This window comes from Phascolarctos cinereus, unplaced genomic scaffold (assembly GCF_003287225.1).
Source record: "Phascolarctos cinereus isolate Bilbo 61053 unplaced genomic scaffold, phaCin_HiC Scaffold_1;HRSCAF=81, whole genome shotgun sequence".
NCBI classification, from domain to species: Eukaryota; Metazoa; Chordata; class Mammalia; order Diprotodontia; family Phascolarctidae; genus Phascolarctos; species Phascolarctos cinereus.
Genome location: NW_027555514.1, coordinates 3,893,979 through 3,911,876, shown reverse-complemented (window position 1 = coordinate 3,911,876; position 17,898 = coordinate 3,893,979).

The following is a 17,898-nucleotide window of genomic DNA, read 5'->3' as shown; positions in this document are numbered from 1 at the left end:
TCACTCCTTACATTTGCTTGTATGTGTATTTTTTAGCTATTATTCCATACTAGTCAACTCACACCCATACCCTCTGTATATGTATACTCATTCTAACTGCTGTAATAATGATAAAGTTCTTAGGAATTGTAAGTATCATCTTCCCCTGTAGTAATGTAAACAGTTTAACCTCATTGAATCGCCTGTGATTTCTCTTTTCCATCTGCTTTCATTATTTTTTTTGTTGAGTCTTATATTTGTAAGTCAAATTTTCTATTCAGCTCTTATCTTTTCATAAGGAATGCTAAAAGTTCTCTATTTCATTGAATATCTGTTTTCCCCCTGGAAGATTATACTCAATTTTGCTGGGTAAGTGATTCTGGGTTGTAATCCTAGCTCCTGGAATATTATATTCCTGGCCCTCTGATCATGGCTTTCGGATAGTCTAATAGTTCTTAAATTATGTCTCCTGGATCTATTTTCCAAGTCACTTGTTTTTCCAAAGAGCTATTGCAAATTTTATTTATTTTTTCATTGTTTTGTTTTTATTTTATTATTTCTTGATGTCTCATGAAGTCATTAGCTTCCACTTGTCCAACTCCAATTCCAAAAAATATATTTTCTTCAGGGTGCTTTTGTACCTCCTTTTTCACTTGGCCAAATCTACATTTTAAAAAGTTCTTTTCTTCAGTGAAGTTTTGTACATCTTGGACATTTTTGCTTCGTAAAAATCTTTATATCTGGATATCTATCTATATGTATATAAAACAATACTATGCCTACTTCTATTTACCAGTTCTTTGGAGGTGTTTTCATTCATAACTTCTTTGTAGCCAATTTGAGTATTCATAACACTCAGAAGAGCTTGGTTTTGGCAGTTATTCCTTGAACGATATTTCTGTTACTGTATACAACATACTCTTGGTTTGGCTTTCTTCATTCTTCATTATTTCATGCAAGTCTTTTCATGTTTTCCTAAAACCAACCTGCTTATCATTTCTTACAGCACAGTAGTATTCCATCATAATCGTATGCCCCAATTTGTTCAGCCATTCCGCAACTGATGAACCTGCCCTCAATTTCAATTTTGCCATCACAAAGACAGCTGATACAAATATTTTAGAACATATAGGTTCTTTTCCTTTTTTCCCTAATCACATTTTTGGAAACAGACTTACTAGTGGTATTGTAGGGTCTAGGCAGTTTAATAACTCTTTGGACACAATTCCTGATTGCTCTACAAAATGGTTGGATTAGTTCACAATTCTACCAACAATTAATTAGTGTCCCAATTTTTCCACATGCTCTCCAACATTTGTCACTTTCCCCTTCTATCATTTTAGACAATTGGATAGTGTGAGATGATATTTCAAAGTTGTTTTAATTTACATTTTTAAATCAATAATAATTTAGGGCATTTTTCTGTAACACTACTTATATATTTAATTTCTTCAAAAAGCTGTCTATTCATATCCTTTGACTATCACTTGGGCTATGACTCATATTTTTTGAATTTGACCAAGTTCTATATATATGTGAGATATGATGTCTTTATCTGAGAAAAATATAATAATAAAGATAAAATCCCGCCCCCCAATTTTCTGCTTTCTTTCTAATCTTGGCTACATTGCTTTTATTTGTACAAAACTTTTTTAAATTTAATGTAATCAAAATTATCCATTTTACATTTCACAATGCTATCTGTTTCTTGTTTATTCACAAATTATTCTCCTGTCTGAAAGGTAATATGTTCCATGTGCTTCTCATTTACATGTGATATCTCCCTTTATATGTGGGTTGTTATCCATTTTGCTTTATCTTGGTAAATGGCATGAGATTTTGGTCTATACATAGTTTCTGCTAGACTGCTTTAAAGTTTTTCCAGCATTTTTTTTGTTTTACCAAATAGTGAATTCTTATCCAGTACCAGATAGTTTTGATAATTATCACCTTATAATACAGTTTAAGTTCTGGTACTGCCAATTTTGCTTTTTAAGAAGATTTTTCTTCAGTGGATTTTTATGCCCCTTTTACCACTTGGCCTATTCTGTTTTTTTTTTAAGGGGTCATTTTCATCTCTCTCTATATATCTACATATACATATATGTATGTATGTATACACACACACACACACACACACATATACACATTGTGTGTGTCATTTTCCAAGCTGTTGGCTTTTTTTCTTAATGATTTTCTTGCCTCGTTGCCATTTCCTTCCCCCTCCCATATTTTCCTCTACTTCTCATATTTAATTTTAAAAATCCTTTTTGAGCTCTTCCAGGAATTCTTTTTGGGCCTGAGACCAATATTAGTTTTCTTTTAAGCTTTGCATATAGATGTTTTGGCTTTGTTTTCTTCATTTGGGTTTATGTTTTGACATTCCCTGTCACCATAGAAACTTTCCATGGTCAGGTTATTTTGTTGTTGTTGTTGTTGTTGTTGTTGTTGTTGTTTGCTCATTTTTTGCAGTTTATTTTTTGGCTTTTAATTTTACTTTGCTCCTGGAGTGAAGGAGGCACTATCCCCATGCATTGGGTTTTTCATGCTGCTATTTTCAGAGGTAGTTCTGTGGGTCTGTAACTTTTTAGTTCTTCCAAGGTGGTATGATCTAATGAGAAGTATAATTACTACTTTCCGGACCTGTACTCTGGTCTCTGAGCAATCACAAGCATTCTTTTTCACCCTGGAACTATGACCAGGGTCCTTGTTCTCCTGTAGCTGCATAACCTAGTGTGCTAGTTCTCCTTCTCACCCCGAGACTAAGAACTGGAATAGAACAGAGTTCTACACCTAGTGACTTCAAAGGGTCTGCTATAATCTCTTTCTGACCATCAGTTGTCTGGCCCCCTTTCTGTTTGTGGGCTAAGGGCTTTGGAAGGTTCTGTGATGATTCAGTCACTCTTATGGTCTGTTTCTGGCTTGCCAGGCATGGCCTGTGCTGGGCTGTGCTTCACTCTTACCCCAGTGAGACAGATTTTTCTTGCCACTCTTTTAAGTTGTCTTGGTTTGGAAAATTGTTTCAAGTCATCCTTTTTTTGTTGGTTCTGCTGCTCCAGAATTCATTTTGATGTTTTATTTTAAAGTTGTTTGGAGGGGAATTTGGGAGAGCTCCTGTGAGTACTTGCCTTTACTCTGTCATCCTTGAAAATCCTTGTTTAAAGAAGAAAGAAAGAAAAATAAGCCAGGAATAAAGGAATAAGTAATGGCAGCCTCGAAGGTCAAGATCCAAGAAGAAAAGGATTTCATAAGGAGAAAATAGGAATATAAACAAGAATAAACAGGGATAAAAATGATATAATCAAAATTATTTTGTTTTCATATTTTATGGAGTTCAAATTGAAATGGTCCTAGGACATTTTACTATCACTATCATCATCATCATTATCATTACTACTACTGTTATCATCATCACACCAGACCACTCGTTATAAGGAGCGAAACTTTTGTTCACAGTAATGTACTTATAACACTGGGGTATTTAAAAAAACCTTATGAACGTTATTTTAATGAGTGTATCCATAGCAACTATTTGTAATCTCTAAGATTTGTGGTAGGAGGAAGGGAATCTTTCAATTATAGAGACTGAGAAGAAATCTAAATTGCATAAGAAGATGATGAGTCAAATATCATACGTGTTATCCTCCCTCACATTGAAATTGCCATGTAGATAAATTGAGTCTACAAAAGAAGAGTTTTTATACTAATTCTTATTTTTAAGTAGAAAACTGATTATTTAATATATTCTTTATAGTAGTCTTCAAAACATCAAATACAAAAGAATAACAGGGTAGCGGCTTGTGCCGATATAATTTCTGTCTGAAATTCATTGGATAAGATAAGAATTAATTTTATCATCATCATCACTCATTAACAACAATAACAACAATAATTGTCATCAAGGATAATGCTGTGGCTGTGTGAATTGAGAGATAACTGGCATCCTGAAATCAAAGCTCAATGGAGAGAAGACATTTAAACCAATTAACACCTACAAAATGCCAGTTTCAAAAACATTTTTAGAATTAAAATTAGACAAAATAATTTTACAAAGTATTACAAAAAAGTAAAGAATCCCTGTAACGTTCATAAAGCAGAACACCTAATATCTTCAGGCTGCTATGGAAAGCTTAAATCTTCCTCATCCAAAAGGGAGGAAGAAAGTCAATATACATTCTCAGAGCACATGATGAAAAGGTGAATAACTTCCAGAATGCCCTTTGTAGAAGCACACATGATCCCACCAACCAACAGTAAAAGCAATTGGGTGGTACGTTCCATTGATGAATTGAGCGTGACCCAAAGTTGTGCCTATGAAATGTCTATGTATATGAAATGATGAAGATTCAAGAAAGAAATCAAAAATTGCTTTATAGATGATATCACATGAAGTCAATCAAGAGAATATTTATAAAGAACCATCAACCAAGGCTAAATTATGTGAAATCTTTAGAAAAAGAAAAGTGTTTAGGAGGCAGTTTGGAACCGGAGTCATCGCTAAGAGAAAGTAAAGACAACAGCATCTTTACGCAATCCACACTTATTCATCAGAGCAAATTATGCAAAGAAACAGTAGAAACTTCCGCAACAATTAGGCAGGGACTAGAAATAGATATATAGATATATAACTGTGAGTCATCAGCACAGATATAATAAATAAGCCAGCAGAAGGAAAAGTATAAAGGAGGAAGTGTCAGGGGCCTAGGGCAGAGCCTTGAGTGACACCTGTTTTTTTCTGTAAAACATTTATTCTCAAGCAAGAGGGCTTATGGGGAAGAGGAAGTTAAGGGACACTGGAGTGAAGGTAAGTATGTCTATCTAGGGCAAAATGTTCTATAGACAGTTTACCTTTCTGGCCAAGAAACCTCTGTGGCTGCACGAACTCCTGGGGTACTCCTATGCCAGATTTCTCCTTAAAGTCTTTCTCAAAGATCTGAAAGGGTGAGATCTCCAATGACTGTGCAACACTGACTTGGTAAGGGGTCAGGATCTATCTGATGGCCATGGCTGCTTTAGCTATCTTAGGGTGATAATTTCTTTGAACATTCTTCAACTCCCATGGGTAACTCTCAAGGGCATGACTTTTGGCTGAAATCTCTTCCTCTATGCCATAAGGTTCAGTGGTCAGACCTCTAGCCTTTGCACTAGGGTGATGGATTAGGGCCTTGTAGATAGAGTATGTTCAGTGCAAACTGCAGATGAAAGGGCTGACCCTGAGCTATGCCTCAGGAGGGGTGGTTGGTGACAGTGGTATAGGGGCTTGGCACAAACAGCCACCAAATAAATAAGTAAATAACTGGAAACCAAGAATAGGTCTATCAGGTAGGGAAAAAAGAAACAACAAACAGACTCGGTTTTTCCCATGGAAAACAGATCAAATAGGCTCTAGAAATTCTGACTTCAGAATTCAAGTTACTCAACATGATGCTGACAGATCAGGATAAAGAGCCCATTCAAGGTCAGGAGGTTCATCTCCCCTTCCCCTTATGTGATGGACACTTGTGAAGAAATCAAATAGGAGAGGAAGCTGGTTCATGTGTAATCATGTATGGTTCCTAGCAAGTTCTTATAAGGACTCATGGACAGTGTGTGCTTGAGAAAATTGGACTAATCTTTGTGAAGGCTGAGTGACCTTCCACTTCTCCAGTCACTCTTTATATTTTTCCAAAGAACTTAGAGATATCCTTCTGCTGGCAAGGCAGGCTCCCAGATGAGATCACGGTGAAGGTATTGGTCTGGAACATGGTGACACATCCTCTTCTGAGCTAAATGATGAACCAGCAATGTAGACCCAAAAGGAGTGGTGAGACAAGGAGGAGGAGGAAGAGGAGGAGGAAGAAGACAAAATTCAGGAGGAGAGGATGGTCGACAGCATGAAATTTAGGAGATAGGTCAAGAAGGATCAGGCCTAAGGAGAGACCATCACATTTGCCAATTAAGACATCTTTGGTACCTTTGAAGAGTTTCAGTGGTCATGAGATCAGAAGCCAAATTGCAAAGGGTTGAGGAATGAGAGAATGGAAGGAAAATAAAGGTAGTGAGTGAGGACAGCTTTTTCTAAGAGTTTGACAGAGAATAAAAGGAAGGGCCTTGCCCATGCTCACACAGCTACTGACTATGTGGGGTAGTAGTTGATCCCAGACCTTCCTGACTGCACCTGTCACTCTTATCTGCTCTGATGCATTGCATCTCAAAATTAGCCAAATATTACCACAATTCCATTATAGTAAAAACAATTTAGAAATCCATCCCAATGTCAAAATTCTACCAGCTGAAATATTTTGTAATGGAGCTGTATGTATCCTTCTTGTCCTGCTTCATGAACATACAATTGGAATAACAAATAAATCTGAGTAACACTGTATTCAAGGATTTTTATGTCTTAAAACTAAAATATGTGAATTTTTTATTAAGTAATTAAACTTCTGGGGTCCAATGGATCCATACACACACACACACACACACACACACACACACATTTTATATGCACATATATTACTGTGCATGTAAATACATGTTTACATATGTATAAAATAATGTATAGAGATTGGGCAAGTACACATGTGTATACTAAATATATGTAAATATAGTACATATACTGTATATGTAATATAGGTATGTAATACATACAGAACAGATGATATTTACATGGATTTCTAAACTATAGCTATAATATTTATATTTATATATCTGTAATCTCTCCTGAGTAAATAGAAGGTACATATTTTCCTTAACATATTGACCCCAGTTCTTTCAACTTAATTTGTCTTCTGTAAACTGGAGCTGCTCATCCAAGAAGATTATGCATCCCAATATACTGATTTCTATGGGAAAACTCAGTTGTAATCCCAGATTTCAATCACACATCATCCCTAGAAAATGTTATTAAGGCTGGCATTAAAAGAAAAAGGATTTGCTAAATACTGAATAAAGAATCAATCAAATGCTTTGCAGTCTGGTGACATCTTGAGCCCCACACTCTTCTGTCATACTGGGATTTTGTCATTTTTTTCCCCAAATTATATAATGTGCTTTACGGACATCGTTTAAGTATCTTTGTATTAAATTGAGGGGGGAACTCTCCATTTTGGGGTCTTGGTCTGCAAGTTAAATTACATTTGTAAATGCTTCAGTGAACTGTATTTTTCAAATATAATCCAAGCAGAGCAATCATGTTTAAAATATAATTTTTCATAGTTATGACCCATCTGCTCGATACTGATAAGGGGTTCAATAAAGGCAGCTGTAAAAATCAATGCCCTTAAATGTTTATTAATTATAGAACACGTTGCTTCTCATCCCCAGGACTGTTAACGCCATCCATGCATCTTCCCAGGGTAGAGAAGGAAATGCAGCATTTAGGTTGAAAGATACATTTTAAGTATTTTCTGGCTGCATTCTCTTAATCAAAATGTATAAGCATTCTGCTTATTATTCCATTTAATCTGATGTTTCAGTGAGGACACAATTTCTCTGAAGGTAAAGCAGACAATTTCTATCTGGGGAAAAAAAATCTTGAAACTACATTGTACATTAAAAACCAGTGAAGCATAATGGGCAAAGCTACCGACAAGCCAGATTTCCACCTTGCCTGGAATTGTCAGCATACTTATGGCTCCTTCTCATTTTCTTGCCATTATTTTAAACTTCAGGAGCAGCAGGGGCTGATTTAACCAGAAAGCGACTCAGAAAACCTTCAGGTCCATTAGATCAGCCCAAGAGAGCATCATGATGCCTGCCCCCTCTTCTCATACAAATGTTTGTGTCAGAGGTAAACTGTAGCAGGAGTCACACCTAAGGAATTCCAGAACCTTTACTTCCTTCAGCTCCACATGGATTCTGGAGTTAGCAGATAAGGAGCTGGCCAGGAAATAAGAAGTGAAAATGAAATGAACTGTGAGGAAAATTGTTTTTGTGGAAGGTGACTCTGTCCGGATGAAGCAGCCTGAAATACTACTAATGGTAATAGGAGTTTGAGAATTGAAGGCTATCTTTGAATTAGTGGTTCAGAAGAATGCATTTCTTCCACCCCAAACAACTATTTGTGACTATTGTAGACTTTGAGACAGAAGGATGACTTGAGTTCTTAAAAGTACACATACAATCTGTATGTAGAGACTGGAAGGAAAGGAAGGAGTAGAGACCCCAGGGGCTGAGCAGCAGAAGCAGCTGCAATGGGGTCCAGCTCTTCAATCTTGCCCAGGACTTAATGAGCCAAGCAGGAAAGAATCTGCAACAGCAGCACTGAGGCAAGAGACGAAAGGAGGGCATAGCTGGAGCAAACTCGGTGATTGTGGCTGCCACAAATCACTCTCAGGGCTGAGAGGGAACATTGATCCCTCTGAAACACAGATTCCTTAAAGCCAGTAAGCTTACACATATCTCTTACGCTATCATCCATTCTGGTTTCCATTACTCTCTTGTTCCTTGATTATAGGGAACGTAAATTCTTATTGATTGATACACTGACTGACCCAGGGGCTCTGGAGTTCTATTCAGTGCTTACTAATGATTGGAAGACACCTGACAACGTGAAAAAGTTTATGAAAAAGTTTAAAACCATTCCAAAAGAAAGAAGGTAAAATGGATCCTCTAATAATAAGATTTAGGAGCTTTGTCAAATGAAGGAATATCTCTTGCAGTCTCTCCCATGAATTTTGCCTAATTCTAATGTTAGGTAAGAATGATTTATTTATTTTCATTTTCATTTTCATTTATTTATTTATTTTAGGGTAAGAATGATTTAGTTTTAATGGCGAGATTACGTTTAATGCCAGAATGCTTAGCCCATATTTGACAAATTACAAGGTGGGAGCGGACAGTGCAGAGCAAGGAAGAATGCTTGCTTCCTCAAAGATCATTCTTCACCATCTCTGTTTGTGAAATGGGTCTTCTGTCCTCTCTTTCCACCTCCTTTCAGATAGCCTGATGTGATTTCAGCTCCCCTATGATCTTCAAGTGCCATGGGATGCAGAGACACTGTGCAGATGTGGTATATTATTGAAATGTCCCAGCTCAGACATCAATAACCTGAAATCCTATAAGCCAAACCAAATGAGACTTTGGTGACTGCTTGGGTTCATGTGATGGCAGGGCTATTAACCAAATCATGGACAATTGGCAAAGAGAAAGCTGCATTTGCAAAATGGCAAGCAGTTTTCAAAGGTGGAGTCAAATGAAAGGCATTTCCTACGAAACTCAGCCGTTTTATCCCATTTCTCTTAGTTTAGGCCTCTGCCAATGATGTATATGTGGTGTGTGTGTGTGTGTGTGTGTGTGTGTGTGTGTGTCTTCATACCGTCACACATTTGTGTGGGAAGCTTTGCACTCTTGACTGGGAATTCTCTAGAATTCCTGGCCCTAAGGAATTATCTAGATGCATAGCAGCAGATTGCAAATCCACTCTGGAACCTTGGGTGCAGAACAAAAGACTGGTGCAACAGCAAATAACAAACTGAAACTCGTGACTTGGCAATTTCACTGGAACACACACAAGGCTCTTGAGTTGAGAGGCTCTGGTGAGGCCATCCAATTCCAATTTATGCTGCCCAAGAATCCCCTCGGTGTACCTGATGACGATGATGATGACGATGATGATGGAGTAGATAAAATCTGTCCTGAGGCTTAGCCAGGGAGTGATGGGGCTCAGTAGCTCACCATCTGACCAGAGACTGAAGTTACCATGAATTGTTATCTATCCATTCAAACTTTTAAGTGAAAATCTTGATTGGAAGATGGATTTTCTCTTTCCTTTTGCTACAATTACTGTCATTTGCTACAGTCTTTTCACAACTGACAGGTGGGAAGATGCCATAGTTGCTGGTATCCACGCGCTACCCTTTCCTTTCTGCCCTCACTAGGCCAGCTGTAGCACAGTCTTGCAGCAGGAGGCAGAGGCCCCTTTAAACTGATGCCATCAGGCTGTGCTATACATCATTGCTGGCCTGCTCTCACTTTTAAAGACTCCCCACCCAACTTGGCTCATAGTTAAACAAGCAATAGGTAAACATCAAATGAGGGTTAAGGAGAATACAATAAAATAACCAGCTGCCTTCCTCAGATAAAATTGTGTTTATTCAGTAAGCTGCATGGCAACATTTGGATTTAATCACAAAAGGTTGGGTTCAAGGAAATTAAGGGCAGAATGATCAAAGGGAACTGATTAAAAGCAGGGAGGAAAGGGCTGCTGGGAGTGAGGGAGAGCTTTGGGCTTGATCAGGAAGCCCCTGAGAGGTAAGCCAAACCAAAAAGGATAGTCGCCTGGTTACCAGGTTTGGGTTTCCCTCCCTCTCTCCCTTCCTCCTTCCTTCTTTCCTCTTTTTTCCCCTCCCCTTCTCCTTTCCTAAAAAAAAAAAATTCTTATGATGGATTTTTTTGTTGAGAAATTAAAATATTACATTAATTTTGAAAGAGATGTTTATTGTGGACATTTTAATACAAAAAAAGGAATACCCTGAGAAACTTACCCAAGCTTTTGCCTAAAATGATGAGTATCAAAGAAATGGGGGCAAATTTATAGATTTTTTAAAGGTCAAACTGAGAACAGTGGATAAAAACATAAACAAACAAACAAACAAAAAACTAATGATAAATGAAGTAACCATTAAAGAAAAGGGCATGGGACTATGTGGAATTAGGAATGAATAACAGCAAACCTTCCAGGAGCCCATATTCCCTATAATATACTGACTAACTGCAAAAACTGAAGAAGGCTACTTGTGGTCCTCATGCTTCCCGCGGTGCTAATGTGACTGATTCGCAAACCAGAAAAGTAAGCCAGGATGAGAAAACTATATATGGTCTAATGTCACTAGTCTGTATCTCTGCAAAAGTATTAAACATACTACTCCCTAACGAAAGACAGCAGGACTTAAAAAGGCCTTCATTAGGACCCTGTATAATTTATGCCTAGAATACAAGGATGATTTAATATCCAGGAAAAAAAAATCAGCAAAATAAATACATGTTAAAGAATGACCCTTAGAAGAATAGAAAGATGTGTCATTATAGTGATTAAAATATGTATATTATATCCACAAACTAATATACATAATAAAGAAACTTTAGAAGAAACTTTCTTGCCTAGAAAAGGCTGGGGAGTGAAGAAGCAGAGCTTACACTACTGTGTAATATAGTATTAAAGGACTGAATTTCCAGACTCTAGCTGGAAAAGCAACTTGGAGGCCAGCTTCTTGGCTCCACCTTGGAACATAAACTACTTCTACACTGACAATGAAAAATGACCAAGTAAAAAGTGACTTCTAGCCTTTACTAGAAGCCCTCTGGGAACTCATTGCTTCACAAAGCAGTTGGTATCAACTCTGATATCTCTGAATGTTAGGAAGTGTTCCTCACATGTAAACTAAATTTCAAAAAGAGCAATTCAAATTTCAGACTCAATAGATTCCATTGGTAGGCATATACTCCAAGGAAGCAATTCGCAAAAAGTAAGTCCCCATATACAACAAAACATTCACAGTAGCACGTGTGTGTGTGTGTGTGTGTGTGTGTGTGTGTGTGTGTGTGTGTGTGTGTGTGTGTGTACTAGAAAGAAATTGATTCCCATTGACTGAGGAATGGCTAAACAAATTGTGGTACATGAATATAATAGAATATGGCTGTACTCTCAGAAAGACTAAAGGATGACTACAGAGAAACATGGAAAGATGTTTAACAGCTGATGAGAAATGAAACAAGCAAAACCAGGGAGAAACCACAGACAGAATGACTACAGCAATGGAAGTGAAAAGAGCAGCCACCACAGAATGATTTAATTCGAACAGTTCAAAATTAGAAAGCTCAAGCTTCACCCCCAGTAAATATGATCTGCACTGGCAGATCTCTAATTAATTAAGTGGAGATGAGCAAAACTCTCTGCAACTAGATAAATAACTGGAAAATTGCTGAGGTCCCTAGTTGTGGAACATTGCATAGAATAGCAGTTTTCAATGGAATGACTGATTTTGCTGATTTTTAAAACCATTTCCCCTCTACTTCTTCATAAAGGGTGGCTCTGAGGTCCGAGGGAGGGGATCTTACAAAACCTCCAGATCTCCTGTAGCCAACATGCTGTCTCGATAGGACCCTTCGGTCTTGTATTTCTGAAATTAATTTTGGGTGGCTTGGGGTTGAGACTGCATTTTCCCTGTTACATTCTCTCTTCCTGTCAATATGTCAGGGTGGGTTTGAATTCTGACTGACATCCAAAGTGTTAGCTATTCCTCCCAGTTTTGTTGCATCTGAAATATTGAGACTCAGATTACACCTGCATGGTAAATATTTTCAGAATTGTGTCAAATAGTTGGTTTTGGAAATGCTACCTAAGGTCAAGGGCAATATAGAATTTTAGAAATCACGTAAAATAACCTTCTCCCTTTATAGACATGGCAACGGAGGAGTTACTTGCATAAGGCCACATAATTTAGGCTAGAAAAAGAAATTAATCATATATATTTTGTCAGACAATATAAAATATTTGCTTTCAGTTGTTATTGTTATTTTTAACGTAGTAGATCAGTTCAAATGATATTTTTAAAGTACTGGCTTTTTAGATGGTACTTTTTAAAGACATGAGAACAGACTAACCAAAAAGCCCAAATACTCAATTGCTTCCTCAAAGTTTGATGAGCAGCTCTGAAAAAGGGCCCAGGAAGTCCTCACAACAGGGTCTCTGGTTCTCCTGGAATACCGAACACACATACAAACACACACACAAATAAAGAAATAATACCCAAGCATAAGGATATTGCATTCAGAAAAAAAACCAAGAAGTACATATATAAATATTTACAGCATCAATATAAAGTGAATAAAGACAACTATATCCAAAACAAAATGAAGGTTTATAATTGTCATAAATATCTCTGCTAAAACTCTGCTATCCTAAAGCTATTATAAGGAATTGATTCAATATATAAGAGCAAGGCTTATTCACAAATGGGTATATAGTCAAACACTATAAACAAGCCATTCCAGAAGGTAACACAAATGGTCAATATCTACCTAAAATGTTTGAGTGGTTTACTTACTATTTCAAAACCAGTGAAATACATGGATCCAATCCTCTGTAATATAACATCTCACACCCATTAAATTGACAAAGATCTGTGGTTCCCACCTACATATACATTTAAATACATCAAAACATGGTTCCTATGACAGTAGAAACAAACGCAAAGACATATCTTCATGAAGACCAGATTGAGCCACAAAAACAGTGTCTTCCATTGTAATAGAGAAGATTGCATGGAATCCACTCCCCCCCAGAATCCTCTGTCAACGGGGAGGCTCTCCAGACAGTCCTACTTACAGATCACATGTTTCTGTTTCCATCAAAGCCCAGAGAACAGCAGAGCCTCCTGGAAGAGGTCTCTAACTGCTCCAAAGAGTTTGGTAATGACGATCCAAAAAATTGCTCAAATTGAAAAAAAAATAATAAATGTTGACAGGGTTATGGAAAAACAAGTGCTTTGTCATGCTGCTTGCAGAGCTGTAAAGTGGCGAATTCTGTTTTGGAATACAGTTTGGTAATGTGAAATATGGGCTGCCACATGGATCAATGGATAGAATGTCAGGCCTACAGTCAGGAAGACACCTCCTTTAGTTCAAGTCTGGCCTCAGACACTTACTGGCTGTGTGACCCTGGGCAAGTCATTTAACTTTTGCCTGCCTCAGTTTCTCATCTGTAAAATGAGCTGGAGAAGGAAATGGCAAACCACTCCAGTATCTTTGTCAAGAAAACCCCAAAAGGGGTCACAAAAAGCCTGAAATGCCTGAACAACAGCAACATATGAAATAAGGGATTTCCAAACTAGAGATTCCCTTGGCTCTTGAGTTCTTACTGCTTACATGCCATTGTAAGGACACTTTTCAAACCGAAGGAGAATCCTGAGCTCTATTATTTTTGATGTTGCATTATTCACAATAAACTGGCACACTGGGCTAGACTCATAGTTTTTAAAATAAATGAGTGACTAAACAAATTAGCCTGAGGATGTACTGAGATATCGTTGTACCTTAATAAACAATGTCTGTGAAGATACAAGGAAACATGTGAAGCCCAAAATATGATGGGTGCGAAGCAAAGAATGCAGAATCAGACAGGAACATTGGGATAGATGATAATGGGGTGACATGTACAAATATTTCAGCTGGTCTTAATGACGTTGACAGCATTTTTAAAAAATGAGAAGAAATATGGTTCAGAAGGGGCCACAGATGCTGCTGACAGGATGGTTTGTTCTCATTTTCTTTAAGTTGATATATACTTTTGAAAAAAAGAACTGTGATAAGTGGAGTTTCCAATTTCTTGCCTGATTTTTGTAAATACACATGGATTGTGTTGATGGTTACTAAGTTTAGAATGAATGAAAGAAGAAAAACTTTTAAAAAATGTTATCTAGGACTCTATGTCACTTTGTTTATTCATAACATGGAAAATATTTCTATGAGCTGATTGGGAATACCTAAGAGAAATGTTAGAGCCTATAGTAAGAATCAGAGAAAGTATTAGCTTCGTTCTGGGAATTATTCTCAAGAAACTAAAGTAGCAAACTCTTTTCTCCTTTACAAAGTCCCTTCCTCTTTTCATTTCCAGAGTCTCATCACATTTAATATCTTGCCCTCACTTAGGGAGCCTATGGTGGCCTGCTTGCTGGCCTTACCTCTAGATGCTCCATCTCCCAAATCCAGGTCTTCAGCTTGACTGGCCTCATGCCTGGAATGTTCTGTAGTTTCCCTCACTTCCTTTGAGACTCAGCTCCAATCTTATACTCTTCAAGAATGCTTTTACTTACCTTGTCAAAGTCCTTGCATTCTGAGATTGCTTTTCATCTTCTGTCTGTTTGTCCCTCTCTCTCTATATATATATATGTATGTACATGTATACTATATTATATATGGGTAGTTATTTGCATGCTGTCTCTCTCATTAGAAGGTGAGCTCCTTGAGGGCAGGGAACATTTATTTGGTATTGTTTTCTATCCTCAGCACATAGTAGACTGCCTGACACATAGTCAGAACTTAATAAATGCTTATTGACTGTCACTTAGACTGACAATGCATGAGTCAATAATTGTTTCAACAACTGCCTTTTCTAAATCAAACATTTTTGTGGATGAATATACATGTGTGTATGAGGGTGTGTGTGCGTTTATGCATGTGTGTACATTGAAAGGTTACAGATTCATTTCTCCTCCAAAAGGAACAGCAAAAGGAGACATCATGTACCCATAGTGCGCCATCCTGGTGCCCTTTGCTGCCTGTTGGATGGGAAGGAGAAGCCCACATAGTGACATGTAGCCTTCTGACTTCATTGGTAGACCAGAAATGTGACTCTCTGTCTCATCTTTAACTTTCTGCCTTAAATGGCTGGCTACCTGGACCACCGAAAGGTTCTGTTATTCTGTAAAATGGGCATAAGGGTTGCTATCAGGGTAAAATGAGATAACATTTATAAAGCACTTTGCAAATCTTGAAGCCCTATAGAAATTGACTTTGGACAAGGATCTACATCTCACAAACGGCAGCAAGAGGAGTTGAACCTAGGTGTTTTTTTTTTTCTGAGTTTTTCTTGGCTCTGCCACATTGCTTAGCAGGAGACAAAGCCAATTTAACCTACACTGTCTCTGCTTTCCTAAATACTCAAGTAAACAAAGACCCTATCAGTGGGTACCCACGTGGTTGTTTGGCAAAAATAAACCCTGAGCATAATAGAGTTCTTAAAGTTTAGGACATCATGAGTAGGAGACATTTCTCTGAACCAGCTTTTTAATTTTTTATGTTTTTTTAGAAGAAGAATCCCCTCATTTGGGCATAATTGGTCTCCACAAAGGCGCTACACGTGTTCTGAAACCCAACAATTTCCCATTTCTAATGAGTTGTCTTAACAAGATTACCCAACATAGAAAAGGAACTAATTAGGTGGCATTGAATTCCAAAATCACAACGAGATTCAAAGTGAATTTTTGCAGCTGGCATTTTGCTGGCATTGCAGGAGAAAAATGAGCAGGTGGCTGAGGAGCAAGGAGGCGTCATCCTGCTTGCTGTGCAGGAAGAATCACTCTTTACTTTCTTTGGGATAGACAACCAAATTACCCATTATTGTATGAATGCACAAACAGCTTAATATTCTGGGATACAGTAGGAAACTCCCCACTGTCCATTGCCCAGGATCCCTTTTTTTGGGAGAGATACTTGTAATGACACACCAGCCTGCGTGTATCCATATACAGAGCCTGGCCAGGCTCACCTAGGCCAACACAGGAATGAAAGGGAGAGGAAATCCAATTATCCTTGTGGAAAATGTCATCAGGGTCCTTGTGCTCTGAGCAGATGGAACTTTTACAGCCCTGAGGTGTGAGGAACACACAAAGGCCTGGGGTAGCATGCTTCATTTTGTCTCAGTTTGTGGCATCTCATGTTTCCTGTGTCTTGGAAATGAAAGGCTTCTTCCTGCTTAGGGTCCTTGGTATGAACCATCATTTTTTGAGAAAAATTATCCACCAGGGGACAGGAAGAACTGGAAGTCATGAGGTGTATCTCCCCTAAATCTTTCCCTAGCCATAGCTACTTCCCTGCAAACCCACCTGGGCCTCTCTCATGCAAAAATAAATAAATAAATAAATAAGCAAATAAATAAAGTGAAACTGCTCTCTTGCCCTGTCCACTGCTGTTTGCTTTCATCCTCTATCTTTTCTCCCCTCCATGGCTAACCTCCTTGCCAATACCCTCTACAATTAGTGCCTACAATGCGGAACCTCTCATTTGATTCTAAATCCTAAGCAAGCTGGTTTCTGACTTCGTTTTTCAACTGAAGCTGCTCTTTCCAAAGTTACCAATTATTTCTTTACCAAAAAGATATTGCATACTTTGCAAATCCAGGGCCTTTTACTCATTCCTCCTTGTAGATTACCTTGTCTTTCTGGACACTTTCCTTAGAAGAGCCCTGTCCTCACCTTCTTATTTTGTTACTGACCCAACAAGGACATGAAGTCTTCCTGCCCTCTACTCAGTGGATGACCACTGTGGGTAAGAAACATAGCTTCTAATGGGTTATGGGCTAAAACTCCATTGGCCCTTTCTTAGTAATGACTCAAGCCTGGGCTCAAACATCAGTTCTGATATTTATGACTCAGGTGACCTTGGACAATTCACTGAACCTCTCTGGGTTTCCTCAAATCTCAAATGTGGGAGGTGGATTAGTTTGCCTCTGAATCCCAAATCTATTATCCTAAGTTCATGAAGAAAACAACTACCAGAGTTGCCCTGTTAAACAAGCCATCGTGTCTATTACCTAGAATGGCCTGGTGCGTTTCAAGTCTAAACTTTTGGTAATGCCAGCATTCTGTGAATACACTCAGGGCTGGTTTTATTGGCTGCTCACAAAATGCTTCATTTAAACTGCCCCATTTCCAAGTCTCTGTTCCCAAGGTGATAGGTGTCAGAGGTGGGGCTTTCTTTGATGGTGATAACAGAAAAGATGAGACCAATGAGTGTGTCCTTAGGTACCCAGCACAGCTGTGGTGCTTAGCTATTAGCACATCTAAGAAATAATAAAGGGCCTTCATCTGCCACTTGAAATCTCTCCCTCTTTTTTTCCCTGTGCTTTAGTAAATGTGGATATGTGTCTTTGCAGAGGGTCAGAATCAAGGATTTTTCCATTCTTTTGTTTCCTCTTTGTTATCCCAGCCTCAGTCTAAAGCAGACTCAATGTTCTGGCTGCCTCACTCGGTCTCATTCTGCCTTCTTCTGCAATAGGCTAGGGACTACTGCATTGGTGAAGTCAGAGATCCCTAAACAATGAAGAAGAATGATCTGAAGAAGTCAGGAGAAGGACAGGTGCTCTCTGATGTCATCATTTCTGGTGTTTTAGCATCACTGTGGCTTCTATTCCTACCATGACTCCTGATACCACAAGTA